This window comes from Balaenoptera acutorostrata, chromosome 17 (assembly GCF_949987535.1).
Source record: "Balaenoptera acutorostrata chromosome 17, mBalAcu1.1, whole genome shotgun sequence".
NCBI lineage: Eukaryota > Metazoa > Chordata > Mammalia > Artiodactyla > Balaenopteridae > Balaenoptera > Balaenoptera acutorostrata.
In genome coordinates this window covers 64611850-64626342 of record NC_080080.1, presented here as the reverse complement: position 1 = coordinate 64626342, position 14493 = coordinate 64611850, and the positions used below count along the sequence as shown (strand labels likewise).

General features: G+C 37.7%; 1 protein-coding gene and 1 pseudogene across 11 annotated transcripts in view; both read right to left on the bottom strand.

Moving 5' to 3' along the window:
- STAU2 (staufen double-stranded RNA binding protein 2) overlaps positions 1 to 14493 on the bottom strand; it is a 322172-nt gene that overhangs the window by 294956 nt on the left and 12723 nt on the right. The window lies entirely within an intron of this gene.
- LOC114238267 (U6 spliceosomal RNA) lies at positions 4706 to 4798 on the bottom strand (annotated as a pseudogene).

The following is a 14493-nucleotide window of genomic DNA, read 5'->3' as shown; positions in this document are numbered from 1 at the left end:
GTAGTGACATGGGAAAACATTACAAAATGTTGAATGAAAAAAGCTGTAACAGCTCATTGTCTAATCTTATTTTTATTTTCTTTAAATGAAACGTGCATGTATTAAAGAAGCGGGGCTGGCAGCAGGGGGGTGTCCACTTTCTGCTTTGAAGTACTGCATTGTTTTACCTTTTTGTTTTTACTTTTTTTGAATATGCGTAACTTTTATACCTAAAAAATTATGTTACAAAGCCATACCAAATGTTGGAAACAGTTTACAGTGGTAAGTCTTAGACTCTTAATTACTGTTGTCCTTTCTAAAGTATGTACCAAGGTTCTGACAGAAAGAAGATGCCCAAGGACCTGATTCAAAGCAGACCATAGTGTCACGCCTACAATCTCTGACTTTTCCAAGTGAAGCCACCTTGGGATTTAAACACTGCTAAAACATAGTATGGCCTTACCAACATTTGGTACGGTCAGTCTCCTTAACTCTAGCCATTCTAACAGGTGTGTAATGGTCAGTCTCCTTAACTCTAGCCATTCTAATAGGTGTGTAACGGTATCTCACTGTGGTTTCAATTAGCATTTCCCTCAAAACTAATAATGTTGAGCATCTTTTCATTTGTTTATATGTTATCTACACATATATATATATATATATGAAGTACAGTGTCTATCTGAATATTTTTAATTAGGTCATTTCTTTTTCTTCTTGTTTTATCTGAAGAGTTCTTCGTATACTCTAAATACAAGTCATTAATCAGGAATATGCTTGGCAAAAAATTTTTCCCAGTATGTGGCGTCTCTTTTCATTCTCTTACCAGAGTCTTTCAAAGAGCAGGCTTTAATTTTAATAATGTCTAATGTATCAATTTGTTCAGTTATAGATTGTGCTTTTGGTGCTGTATCTAAGAAACCATTACCTACCTGAGGTCTCAAAGATTTTCTCCTGTGTTTTCTTCTAGAAGCTTTAGTTTGCAAAGTTAGGTCTCTGAACCATTTTGAATTAATTTTTCTACATGGTGCAAAGTATGGATTAAATTTCATTTTTTGTATATTGATATCCAATGTTCAAGCACTATTAGTGGAAAAGGCTATATTTTTCCCACTGTATTGCTTTTGTGGTTTTGTCAAAAATCAGTTATCTAGGGGCTTCCCTGGTGGCGCAGTGGTTGAGAATCTGCCTGCCAATGCAGGGGACACAGGTTCGAGCCCTGGTCTGGGAAGATCCCACATGCCGCGGAGCAACTGGGCCCGTGAGCCACAACTACTGAGCCTGCACGTCTGGAGCCTGTGCTCCGCAACAAGAGAGGCCACGACAGTGAGAGGCCCGTGCACCGCAATGAAGAGTGGTCCCTGCTTGCCGCAACTAGAGAAAGCCCACGCACAGAAACAAAGACCCAACACAGCCAAAAAAATAAAAATAAATAAAATAAATAAATAAAAATTTTTTTAAAAAATCAGTTATCTATATGTAAGTATGTTTATTTCTGGACCACCTATTCTGTTTCATTGATCTGTTTGTCCACCTTTATGCCAATGCCATTTTTACCATACCTTTATAAAAACTCTTGAAATTAGGTAGTGTTGGCTCCCCAGTACTGTTCTTTTTCAAAGTTGTTTTAGATATTCTAAGTTCTTGCAATTCCATGTGAAATTATTTTAGGCAAAAATGCCTTCAAGGATTAGAGTAGAATTCCCCTGAATTTACAGATTAATGTGGTGAAATTTTAACAAAGTTGAGCCTTCCAACCTGTGTACATGACATATAGTCAATTCTCATTACTGAGATGATGATATCTCAATGACAGCTATGTTTTTTCATGTTCCCGCAAACAGTGAACTATCAAATACTGAATCACTGCTTCTGGGGAAATAAAGGGTTAGGTTCCTGTAAGCCCCTGGTCATAACATTTTTGTTAGTCAATTAATAAATAACCCTGTTTTATGTGTGTTTCTGGCTAAAATCCCTTACTTAGTATATACTGTTGAATCACTAATATTTTTTTTAATAAATTTATTTATTTATTTATTTATCTTTGGCTGCGTTGGGTCTTCGTTTCTGTGCGAGGGCTTTCTCCAGTTGCAGCGAGCGGGGGCCACTCTTCATCGCGGTGCGCGGGCCTCTCACTGTCGTGGCCTCTCTTCTTGCGGAGCACAGGCTCCAGACGCGCAGGCTCAGCAGTTGTGGCCCACGGGCCTAGCTGCTCCGCGGCATGTGGGATCTTCCCAGACTAGGGCTCGAACCCGTGTCCCCTGCACTGGCAGGCAGATTCTTAACCACTATGCCACCAGGGAAGCCCCCCGAATCACTAATATTGAACTCACAACTAACAGTAACTCCTGCCTGAATGAAGTTTATCTAAACACATACATCTTACCCCTAAGGCATATCACAGCCTTTTTGTGCTTAGGGACACTACAAAGCACTTCAGCACTATGTTTGGGGGCCATTTTAAACAGCCAAATCATCAACAAAAAGCAGAAAAATGTGACACTAAATAAACCGAGAAAAGGACGTTTGCTTATAGCAGGAGAACTGAAACAAGAAAGCAGAGTGTCACCTTGTTCAGCCTCAGTTCAGATTGCGCACAAAGGGCAACTCAAATTTTTCACCACTCTGCACGTGTCAGCAAATGATCACAAAAGCACTGCAAGTATTATTTTGGGGTTACACATAAATTTTAGCGAATAGACCAATTCACAAATACAGAATACATGAATAATGAGGATCAAATGGACCTCTCAATTTACTTAGGTATCCTTTCATTTCAGCAGTGTTTTATATTACTGAACATAAATATTCTTTAACTTACTTTGTTATATTTATCCATATATGTATTTCATATTTTTGATACTGTTGTAAATGGGGTTTTTTTCAGATTGTTCCTTGCTAATGTATAGAAATACAACCAACATTTGCATATTGATCTTGTATCCTTCAATCTTACTATACTTATTCATTAGGTCTAGTAGAAGTCTATCAAATTTTCTGCATAGAAAATCAGGTAATCTGTGAATTAGGACAGTTTTATTCCTTTCTTTGCAATGTGAATACCATTTATTTCCTTTTCTTGCCCTACTGCACTAGCTACAACCTCCAGGACAATGCTGAATAGGACTGGTGAAAGTAGACATCTCTAACTTGTTTCTAATTTTAGAAAAAAAGTGTTCAATCTTTCCACCAATAAGTACAATATCAGCAAACAAAGTTTGTCATGGATGTCCATTTTCATACTGAGGAAGTTCATTTCTATTCCTGGTTTACTGAAGGCTTTTGTTTAAATCAGGAATGGTTACTGGATTAGTCAAATGATTTTTCTGCATCTATTGAAATGACTGTGTGCTTTTTACTGTTTACTTTGTTAGTGTGGGGAATTATACATATTATTTGATTTTTTTGAATGTTAAACCAACATTACATTCCTGGGATAAACCCCACGTGGTCATGACATAATATCCTTTTAATATTCTGTTGAATTTGATTTGCTAAAATTCTGTTTAGATTTTTTACATCTATGTTTGTGAGTAGTATTGTTCTGTAGTTTCCTTGGAATGTCTTTGTCTGGTTCTGGTACCCCAGTAATGCTGACATCAAAGTGTTTGGAAAACATTCCTTCCGCTTCAAATATTTTGAAAAGTTTGTGTAGAATCGATATTATCTCTTCCTATAGTCTTTAGTACAATTCACCAGTGAAACTATCTGAACCTGGAGTTTTCTTTGTGAGAACATTTTTTAAGTACAAATTTCAGTATCTTTAATACATATAGGGTTATTCAGATTATCTCTTATTTTCTTCTGCTTCCTCTGGGATCTGTTCTTTTATACATTATTAAGGTGGAAATTAAAGTCATTTATTTGAGACCTTTCTAGTATAGATATTTAGAGCTACAGATTTCCCACTAAGTACTGTTTTAGCAGCATCTTCTAAAACATTGTGTTCTCTTCTTACTCAACTTAAAATACTTTATAATTTCCCTTTTGATTTCTTCTTTTAATCATGAATTACTTATAAGCATGCTATTTAATTTCCAAATATAGGGGATTTTCCAAGGATCTTTCTATTAATGATTTCTAATTTAACTGCACTGTGATCTGAGAAGATTCTTTGTATGAGTTGAATCCTTTTGAATTTATTGAGACTTGTTTTATGGCCCAGAATATAGTCTATCTTGGTAAATGTTGTGTGTGAACTTGTGAACAAATGTGTATTCTGCTCTTCTTGAGTAAAGTGGTCTGTAAATGCAGCCAGGTCAAGTTGACAGTGTTACTCAAGTTAACTATATCTTTGTAATTTTTCTGTCCATTAGTTATATCAGTTATTGAGAGGGGTTACTGAAATCTCTGACTATAATTGTGAATATTTCCTTGAATTTCTATTAGTTTTTGCTTCATTTGTTTTGAGCTTAGGTACATAAATATTTAGCATCGGTATGTCCTCTTAATTAACTGATCCCTTTATTGTTATGAAATGATCTGATTTTTACCAGGTAATAAATATTCCTTGCTCTCAAATCTACTTTGATATTAATAAAACCAAGTTTTATTAAAGAAACTCCAAGTTTCTTTCAACTAAGTTAGCATGTTATGTCTTTTTCATTATTTTATTTTTAACCTATTTGTGTTTATCGTTACTATTTCTTACAGGCAAATATATGGTTGGGTCTTGCTTTTTAATCCAATTTCAGCCTTTAAATTGGGACTTTAGACTATTTACTTTTTTAAAAATATCAAACGCTACACAAATTTATGTGTCATATTTGTACATCTTCTCTGTATCATTCCAATTTTAATATATGTGCTGCTGAAGCAACACTAGACTATCTACATTTAACGTGATTATACATAACATTAGGTTTGAGCCTATCCTATTTATTTTATATTTTTCCCATCTGGTCTTTGTCCCCTTCATCTTTTTGTGGTTTCTGCTGAATTATTTTGTATATTCAATTCTATCTACTTTTTTTGGCTTATTAGTTATAACTTTTTTTTTTTTTTAATTTATTTTTTCTGGCTGCGTTGGGTCTTCGTTGCTGTGTGCAGGCTTTCTCTAGTTGCAGCGAGCAGGGGCTACTCTTCGTTGCAGTGTGCAGGCATCTCATTGTGGTGGCTTCTCTTTGTCGTGGAGCACGGGCTCTAGGCATGCAGGCTTCAGTAGTTGCGGCACGCGGGCTTCAGTAGTTGTGGCTCGCAGGCTCTAGAGCACAGGCTCAGCAGTTGTGGCACACAGGCTTAGCTGCTCCATGGCATGTGGGATCTTCCCGGACCAGGGCTCGAACCCGTGTCCCCTGTATTGGCAGGCAGATTCTTAACCACTGTGCCACGAGGGGAAGCCCAGTTATAACTTTTTGCTTTGCTCTTTTACTGGCTGCTTTAGAGATTATTATATATACCTTTAACTTATCATAGTCTACCTTTATATTATACCACCTAATCAAGGGCATTAGAATCTTTAATAACATCCTTCCCCTTCTCCCTCAACCTTCAAGCTACTGTTATTATGCATTGTACTTTTATGTAAAAGCCACAGAACACCTTAATATTTTTGCTTTAAACAATAAATTACCTTTTAGAAAGATTAATTTAAAAAACTTATACATTTACCCAAGTAATTACCATTTCTGCTTTTTTCATCTTTTTCATTTTCCTGCTGCCTGAAGGACATTATAATTTTTCTTATAGTGGGGGAGTGCTGAGTAAGGAATTTGCATAGACATTTCTCCAATAATGATATACAAACAGCTGACAAGCATATGAAAAGATATTAAAATCACTAGTATCAGAGAAATGCAAATGAAAACCATAAGATACCACTTCATACCTATTAAGATGGCCATTACCAAAAAAAGAAAGAAAGGAAGGGAGGGAGGGAGGATGGGAGGGAGGAAAAAAGTAAGTATTGGTGAGGATGTGGGGAACTTGGAATCCTTGTTCATTATTAGTGGGAATGTGAAATCGTGTAGCCACTATGGAAAACAGTAATTAAACATAGAATTACCATAGGATCCAGCAATTTCACTCCTGGAAAAATAGACCCAGAATAACAGAAAGCAAGGACTTGAACAGATATTTGCACTCCCGTGTTCACTGCAGCATTATTCACAACAGGCAAAAGGTGGAAGCACCCCAAATGTCTACCAATGGATGAGTGAATAAACAAAATGTGGTATATATATAAAATGGAATATTATTCAGCCTTAAAAAGGAAATTGTGACACGTGCTATAACATGAATGAACTTCGAAGACATTATGCTAAGTAAAATAAGCCAGTCACAAAAGGACTTGTACAATTCCACTTATACGAGATATCGAGAGTAGTCAAACTCATAAAGACAGAAAGTAGAATGGTGGTTGACGGGGGCTGGTGGATTGGAGAATGGGGAGTTAGTGTTTTAATGGGTACAGAGTTTCAGTTTGGGAATATCAAGAAGTTCTGCAGATGGGTGTTGGTGACGGTGATGGTTATACAACACTGTTCAGCTACTTAGTGCCACCATACACTTAAAAATGGTTAAAATGGGGGGACTTCTCTGGTGGCGCAGTGCTTGGGAATCCGCCTGCCAATGCAGAGGACACGCGTTCCAGCCCTGGTCTGGGAAGATCTAACACGCCACGGAGCAACTAAGCCCATGCGCCACAACTACTGAGCCTGAGCTCTAGAGCCCATGTGCCACAACTACTGAAGCCTGTGTGCCTAGAGCCCGTGCTCTGCAACAAGAGAAGCCACCGCAACAAGGAGCCCACACACCACAATGAAGAGTAGCCCCCACTCGCCGCAAATAGAGAGAAAGCCTGCGTGAAGCAACAAAGACGCAACGCAGCCAAAAAAAACAAATTAATTTTTAAAAAGATGGTTAAAATGGTAAATTTTGTTATATATATTTTTCCACAATTAAAAATTTAAAAATAAAACAAAAAAGCCACTTCTTTTTTGTTTCCTCTGAAATTTTATTTTTATTGAAGTATAGTTGATTTACAATGTTGTGTTAGTTTCAGGTGTACAGCAAAGTGATTTAGTTTATCTATATTTTTTCAGATTCTTTTCCATTATAAGTTATTACAAGATATAGAATATAGTTCCCTGTGCTATACAGTGGGTCCTTGTTATTTTATATATAGTAGTGCATATCTGTTAATCCCAAACTCCTAATATATCCCTCCCCTGCCTTTCCCCTTTGCTAACCATAAATTTGTTTTCTATGTCTGTGAGTCTAGTTCTGTTTTGTAAATAAGTTCCTTTGTATGACAAGTCACTTCTTTTCGGAAAGCATTTTCAGTGGGAACAGAATCCAAAGTTGACCAGTATTTTATAGTCTTTTAAAAATGTCACTCCACTCTTTTCTGGCTTGCAGTGTCCAACAAAAACTCTGTCATTCTTGTCTCTATTTCTCTGTTCACGTCTTTTTTTCCTCTGACTGCTTTTAAGATTTCCTTTCACTATCACTGATTTTCAGCCATTTGATTATGATGTGCCTTAGTGTGGGTTTTTAAATGTTTCTTTCAAATCAGATTCATTGAGCTTTACAGATCTATGGAGTTTACAGTTTTTTGTTTTTTGGGGGTATTTTTTAGTTCACTAAACACAGAAAATATTCAGTCATTATTTGTTCTAATATTTTCCTGTTCCCCCTCCCTTCTCCTGAGAATCTAATTAATTTATCTTAGACTATAAATTATCCAACAGCTCATAGATGCTCTGTTCATTTTTTTTGTCTTTTCACTCTGTGCTTCATTTTGGATAGTTGTTATTCCTACGTATTCAAGCTCATTTATCTTTTCTTCTACAGTGTCTTATCTGCTATTAATTCCATCAAGTATTTTTTTCTTTCAGATACTACATTCTTCATTTCTAGAATTTCCATTTAAGCATATTTTTGTATCTTTTATTTCTATTCTCTTCATTTTCCTATTTTCCTCTCCCTTCCTGAACACTGACAGCATATTAGTAGCAACTCTTTTGACAGCTTTGTCTTCTAAATCAATCATCATTGTCATTTCTGGGTCTCTTTCTATTGATTGATTTTATTTACCCTAGTTATGGGTCATATTTTCATGCTTCTTTGCAAGCATTTTAATTTTCTAATTGAAAGGAAATTGACATAACATCAAATTAACCATTTCAAAGTGAAGACATCAGTAGCATTTAGTACAGTCACAATGTTGTGCAACCACCTCTACCTAGTTCCAAAACATTTTTATCACACCAAAATAAACTCGGTACCCATTAGGCAGTTACTCCCCTTTTCTCCTTACCCCAGGACCTGACAACAACCAACCTGTGCTCTGTCTCTATAGATTTACTTATTCTAGATATTTCATATAAATGGAATCAGACAATATGTGACCCTGGTGTCTGACTTCTTTCACTTAGCAAAATGTTTTTGAGCTTCACCACATTGTACTATGTATCAGTACATCACCTCTTCTTACAGCTAAATGATATTCTATGGTGTGTATGTACCACAATTTGTTTACCCAGTCATCTATCCATTTGGGCTGCTTCTACCAACTGGTCATTGTAAATAGTGTTACTATGAACATGTGTGTACCTATATTTGAGTACCTGTTTTCAATTCTTTTGGGTATACATCTAGAGTGGAATTGCATGATAATTGTATGTTTAACTTTTTAAAGAACTGCCAAACTGTTTTCCACAGAAGCTGAAACACTTTACATTCCCACCAGCATTGTACAGGTGTTCTGATTTCTCCGCATCGTCACCAACACTTGTTATTGTTGGTCTCTTTGAATCTAACCATCCTAGTGAGCCTGAAGGGCGTACTAATTGTGGTTTTCATTTGCATTTCCCTAATTACTAATGAGGTTTGAGTATTTGTTCATATGCATGTTGGCCATATGTACATCTTCTTTAGAGAACTGTCTATTCAAGTCCTTTACCCATTTTTAGTTGGGTTGTCTTTTTTTTTAATATTTATTCATTTATTTTTGGCTGCATTGGATCTTAGTTGCAGCACACGGGATCTTTTGTTGCAGCACGTGGGCTCTTCATTGCAGCATGCAGGCTTCTCTCTAGTTGTGGTGTGTGGGCTTCTCTCTAGTTGTGGCGTGTGGGCTCCAGAGCACACGGGCTCTCTAGTTGTGGCACACAGGCTCCAGAGCACGTGGGCTCTGTAGTTGCAGCATGCAGGCTCAGCAGTTGTGGTGCACAGGGGCTTAGTTGCCCCACGGCATTTGGGATCTTAGTTCCCCGACCAGGGATCGAACACGCATCCCCTGCATTGGAAGGCAGATTCTTAACCACTGGACCACCAGGGAAGTCCCTGAGTTGCCTTTTTATTGTTGAGTTATAAGAGTTATAGTTCTTACATTTAGGTCTTTGATCCATCTTGAGTTAATTTTTGTATGTGGTGTGAGGTAGGGATCCAAGTTTATTCTTTTGCATGTGGATATCCAGTTGTCCCAGAACTATCTGTTGAAGATATTATTCTTTCCTGCATTGAGTGGTCTTGGCAATCTTGTCAAAAATCAGTTGGCTATATATGTATTAGTTTATTTCTAGCCTTTCAATTCTATTCCATTGGTCTATACCTCTTTCCTTATGCCAGAACCACACTGTTTCAATTACTGTAGTTTCACAGTATGATTTGAAATGGGGGAGGTATGAACCCTCCAACTGTGTTCTCTTTCAAGACTGTTTTGGCTATTTAGGCCCACTGAAATTCCATAAGAAGTTGAAGATCAGCTTTTCAAGTTCTGCAAAAAAGGTCACTGGAATTTTGATAGACATCATATTGAATATGTATACTGTTTTGCATAGTATTGCCATCTTAATGTTAAGTCTTCAAATCCATAAACACAAAATATCTTTCCATTTATTTAGGTCTTCTTTAATATCTTTCAACAGTGTTGTATAGCTTTCAGAGTACAGGTCTTTCAATTCCTGCATGCTTTTAGATGCTAGTATGAATGGAACTGTTTTCTTAATTTCCTTTTTGGATTCTATACCGGTGGTATACAGAAACACAATTGTATTTTGTGTGATCTTGTACTTACAACTTTTCTGAATTCATTTGTTAGCTCTATTTGGTTTTTTTGTAGATTCTTTGGGATTTTCTATATATCAATACATGGTAACATGTCATCTACAAATAAAAATAGTTTTACTTCTTCCTTCCCAATTTGGATTTGGATCCTTTTTCTTGTCTAACTGCTCTGGCTATAACTTCCAGTACAATGTTGAATAGCAGTGGTGAGGATAGGAATCCTTGCCTTGTCCCTGAACATAAGGAGAAAGTTTTTAGTCTTTCACCATCGAACTGGATATTAGCTGTGAGTTTTTCATAAATGCCCTTTATCATGCTGAAGAAGTGCCCTTCTATTCTTAGTTTTTGAGTGTTTCTATTATGAACAGGTGTTGGATTTTGTCAAATGCTTTCTGTATCAACTGATACAGAAAGGTGATCATGTGGGGGTTTCTTTCCATTGTTCTATTAATGCAGTGGATTACATTGATTGATTTTCCTATGCTGAACCACTCTTGCATTCCTGGAATAAATCCCACTTGGTCATGGTGTATAATCCTTTATATATATTGTTGGATTCAGTTTGTTAGTATTTTGTTGAGGGTTTTTACATCTATATTTATAAGGAATATTGATCTGTAGGTTTTTTTTTTTCATGGTGTCTTTGTTTGGCTTTGGTATCAGAGTAATACTGGCCTCATAGAATGAATTAGGAAGTATTGCCTCCTCTCCTATGTTTTGGAAGAGTTTGAGAAGGATTGGTGCTAATTCTTCTTTAAATGTTTGGTAGAATTCATCAGTGAAGCCATCTGGTCCTGGACTTTCCCTTGTTTGGGAGGGATTTTTTTTTAATAAATTTGTTTATTTATTTATTCATTCATTTATTTATTTACTTCTTCTTTAAATGTTTGGTAGAATTCATCAGTGAAGATATCTGGTCCTGGACTTTTCCTTGTTTGGAAGGGATTTTTTTTTTTAATAAATTTGTTTGTTTGTTTATTTATGGCTGCAATGGGTCTTCGTTGCTGCATGCGGGCTTTCTCTAAGTTGCGACGAGTGGGGGCTACTCTTCGTTGAGGCGTGTGCGGGCATATCATTGCGGTGGCTTCTCTTGTTGCAGAGCACAGGCTCTAGGTGCACGGGCTTCAATAGTTGTGGCTCGCGGGTTCAGTAGTTGTGGCTCGCGGGCTCTAGAGCACAGGCTCAGTAGCTGTGGCACATGGGCTTAGTTGCTCTGCAGCATGTGGGATCTTCCCAGACCAGGGCTCGAATCCGTGTCCCCTGCATTGGCAAGAGGATTCTTAACCACTGTGCCACCAGGGAAGTCCCGGGATTTTTTTTTTTTAATTACTGATTCAATCTGTTTACTTCTTATAGGGCTGTTGATTATTTTCTATTTCTTCTTAAGTCAGTTTTGGTAATCTGTGTTTCTAGAAATTTGTCCATTTCATGTAGGTTATCCAATTTGTTGTTCACAGTACTCTCTTATAATCTTTTTAATTTCTTTAAGGTCACAGTAATGTCACCACCTTCACTTCTGATTTTAGTTATATTCGTCTTTGCTCTTTTTGTCAGTCTAGCTAAAGATTTGTCAATTTAGTTGATCTTTTCAAAGAACCAACTTTTAGTTTTGCTGATTCCCTATACTGTTTTCCATTCTCTATTTTGTTTATCTCCACTTTAATCTTTATCATTTTCTTTCTTTGGCTAGCTTTGGGTTTAATTTTGCTCTTTTTCTAGTTTTCTTAAGGTGAAAAGTTAGGTTATTTGTTTGAGATCGTTCTTTTTAAATGTAGGTGTTTAATGCTATAAATTTCCCTCTGAGCACTGCTTTCACTGCATCCCATAAGTTATTGTATATTGTGTTTTCATTTTCATTTGTCTTTAATTATTTTCTAATTTCCCCTATGATTTCTTCTTTGACCTGTTGGTTCTTTAAGAGTGTACTGTTTAAGTTCCACATATTTTTGAGGTTTTTGGTACTCTTTCTGTCACTGATTTCTAGCTTCATTCCACTGTGAACAGAGAAGATACTCTGTATGATTTCAATCTTTCAAAATGTATTGAGACTTGTTTTGTGGCCTAACATATGGCCTATTCCTGGAGAATGCTTTATGTGCACTTAATAAGAATTTGTATGTTGCTGTTGCTGAACGCTTTGTATGTATCTGTTAGATCTAATTAGCTTATAGTGTTGTTCAAGTCCTCTATTTCCTTACTGATCTTCTGTCTAGATGCTCTATCCCTTATTCAAGGTGAGGCAAGCATTTTAATTTTGAATTGGATGACAAACACTAGGAATTTTATATTGTTGGGTTCTGAATTGTGTTGTATTCCTCTATACAGTGTTGGACTTTGTTCTGGTGCACAGTTAAATTACTTGGGATAACTTGGAGCGTTCTGAAGACTCTTTCCAATGCCCTATGTATTACAAGGTATTTACAGTCTAGATAATGGAGACACAAACTATTCCTAGTTTTGTGTGAGCTCCAGAAACTGTTTTCTTACTGCTTTCCAGTAGTTCTTTCCCTGACTTTGAGTAGGTCCTGCCATGTCAGAACTGAGCCAAAGACTCAAGAAGAACCCTCTGCAGCTCTCCAGAATGCATATGTGCTTGAGTGTACTCTTTAACATATATTCGCCACTCTCCCCCAAAGCTCCCTTCTCTCCAGTACTCTGACCTACAATTCTAACCACCACCTTGGCCTTCCTAAACTCTTATCTTTGTTTCCTAATCCCAACAAAATTGGGCTCTGTTTTGATTCCTCCTCGCACTACAGCCTGTAAACAACTTCCAGGCTCTACTGTAAACTGGTGCAATAGAAGGGCTTACCTCATTTGTTTCTAACCTCTCAGGCATCACAGCCTGCTGCCATCTATCATCCAATGTCTAAAAACCACTGATCACATATTTAATATGTTCTCAAGTTATTTAAGGAGAAAGAGAATATTATTGCTGTATAACACAATACCCCCAACTTAGTGGCTTAAAAAATAAGCATTTATTTTTTTCACATAGTTTCTAAGGTTCAGCAATCAAGGAGCAGCTTGGCTGGGTGGTTCTGACTCAGAATCTCTCATGGGGTTGCAGTCAAGATGTTGATGGGAGAGCAGTCTAGGTAGGGCTGGAAGCTTGACAAGGGCTGGAGGATCTGCTTTCAAGAAGGCTCAGTCACACAGTTAGCTAAAGGTCTTGGTTGCTTGTTAGCTGTTGGCAGGAGGCCTCAATTTCTCACCATGTGGGCCTCTCCAGTGGGCTATTCACAACATGGCAGCTAACTACTCTCAGAGTCAGCAATGCAGGGTGACACTGAGGGAGAGACAGGAGGAAGGAGAAGGCACAATGTCTTTTATAACCTATCCTTGGAAACGATCCATCACTTCTACCATATTCTATTGGCCACACAAACAGATGTGCGAGAGGATTACACAATGGTGTAAATACTAGGAAGCAGAGATCATTGGGGGCCATCTTGGAAGCTGGCTACACAGAGGATAAATCTTGTTATGCCAACATGGCAGAAAGCCAACATCCTTCTTATACATTTTAACCTCCTTGTGTTTACTACTTTTTTAATCCAGTAACTGTACACTAAATCCTATGACTTCAAGAGAGATGGGCAGATTGTAAATAGATCCTACTCCAAAGCCAGACTTGGAGAAAAACTAAGAGTAAGTATCAGCAGCTTTTAAAAGCGAAAAGGATAGAGTTTCCAGTGCATATGGCAAGAAAGAGAAGGAGAGCACCTGTAGCTGACCTGGGCTTGAGACATGTCCAAGTGCTTCACTCCCCCAAACAATTACTTACTCTAATGACCAACTTAAATGTCTGCCCTCCTTTCTCATCCATCTCCAGAGCAACAATAGCAATAATACCAGTCACGGTACTATCAACAGTAGTAGCAAGAGTACTAGAACCAACACTAAGCATTTGGCCTTTGTTATCTCAATTACTCCTCACAACAAACCTGTAGGATAGCATCATTATCCCTTAAACTCTAGGCTTTTTGTTTCTTAATGACCAAACCCTGGCTTCACGCTTTACAGTACACCTTGATACAACTTTATTCTTTCTGTATAACACCTGGCTCCCTCTTGCCCTATAGGATTCTCCACTCTTCTGGCACTGAAGTTGTTTTGTCCTCCCTGTTCTCCTACTCCACTTGATTCAGGCCTTAAAGCTTCCCCTTAGGGCTTCCCTGGTGGTGCAGTGATTAAGAATCTGCCTGCCAAGGCAGGGGACACGGGTTCGAGCCCTGGACCGGGAAGATCCCACATGCCGCGGAGCAACTAAGCCCATGCGCCACAACTGCTGAGCCTACACTCTAGAGCCCGCAAGCCACAACTACTGAAACCTGCGCACCTAGAGCCAGTGCTCTGCAGCAAGAGAAGCCACCGCAATGAGAAGCCCACACAGCGCAACAAAGGGTAGCCCCCACTCACCGGAACTAGAGAAATCCCATGGACAGCAACGAAGACCCAACACAGCCAAAATTAAATAAAATAAATACATTTATAAAAAAAAAA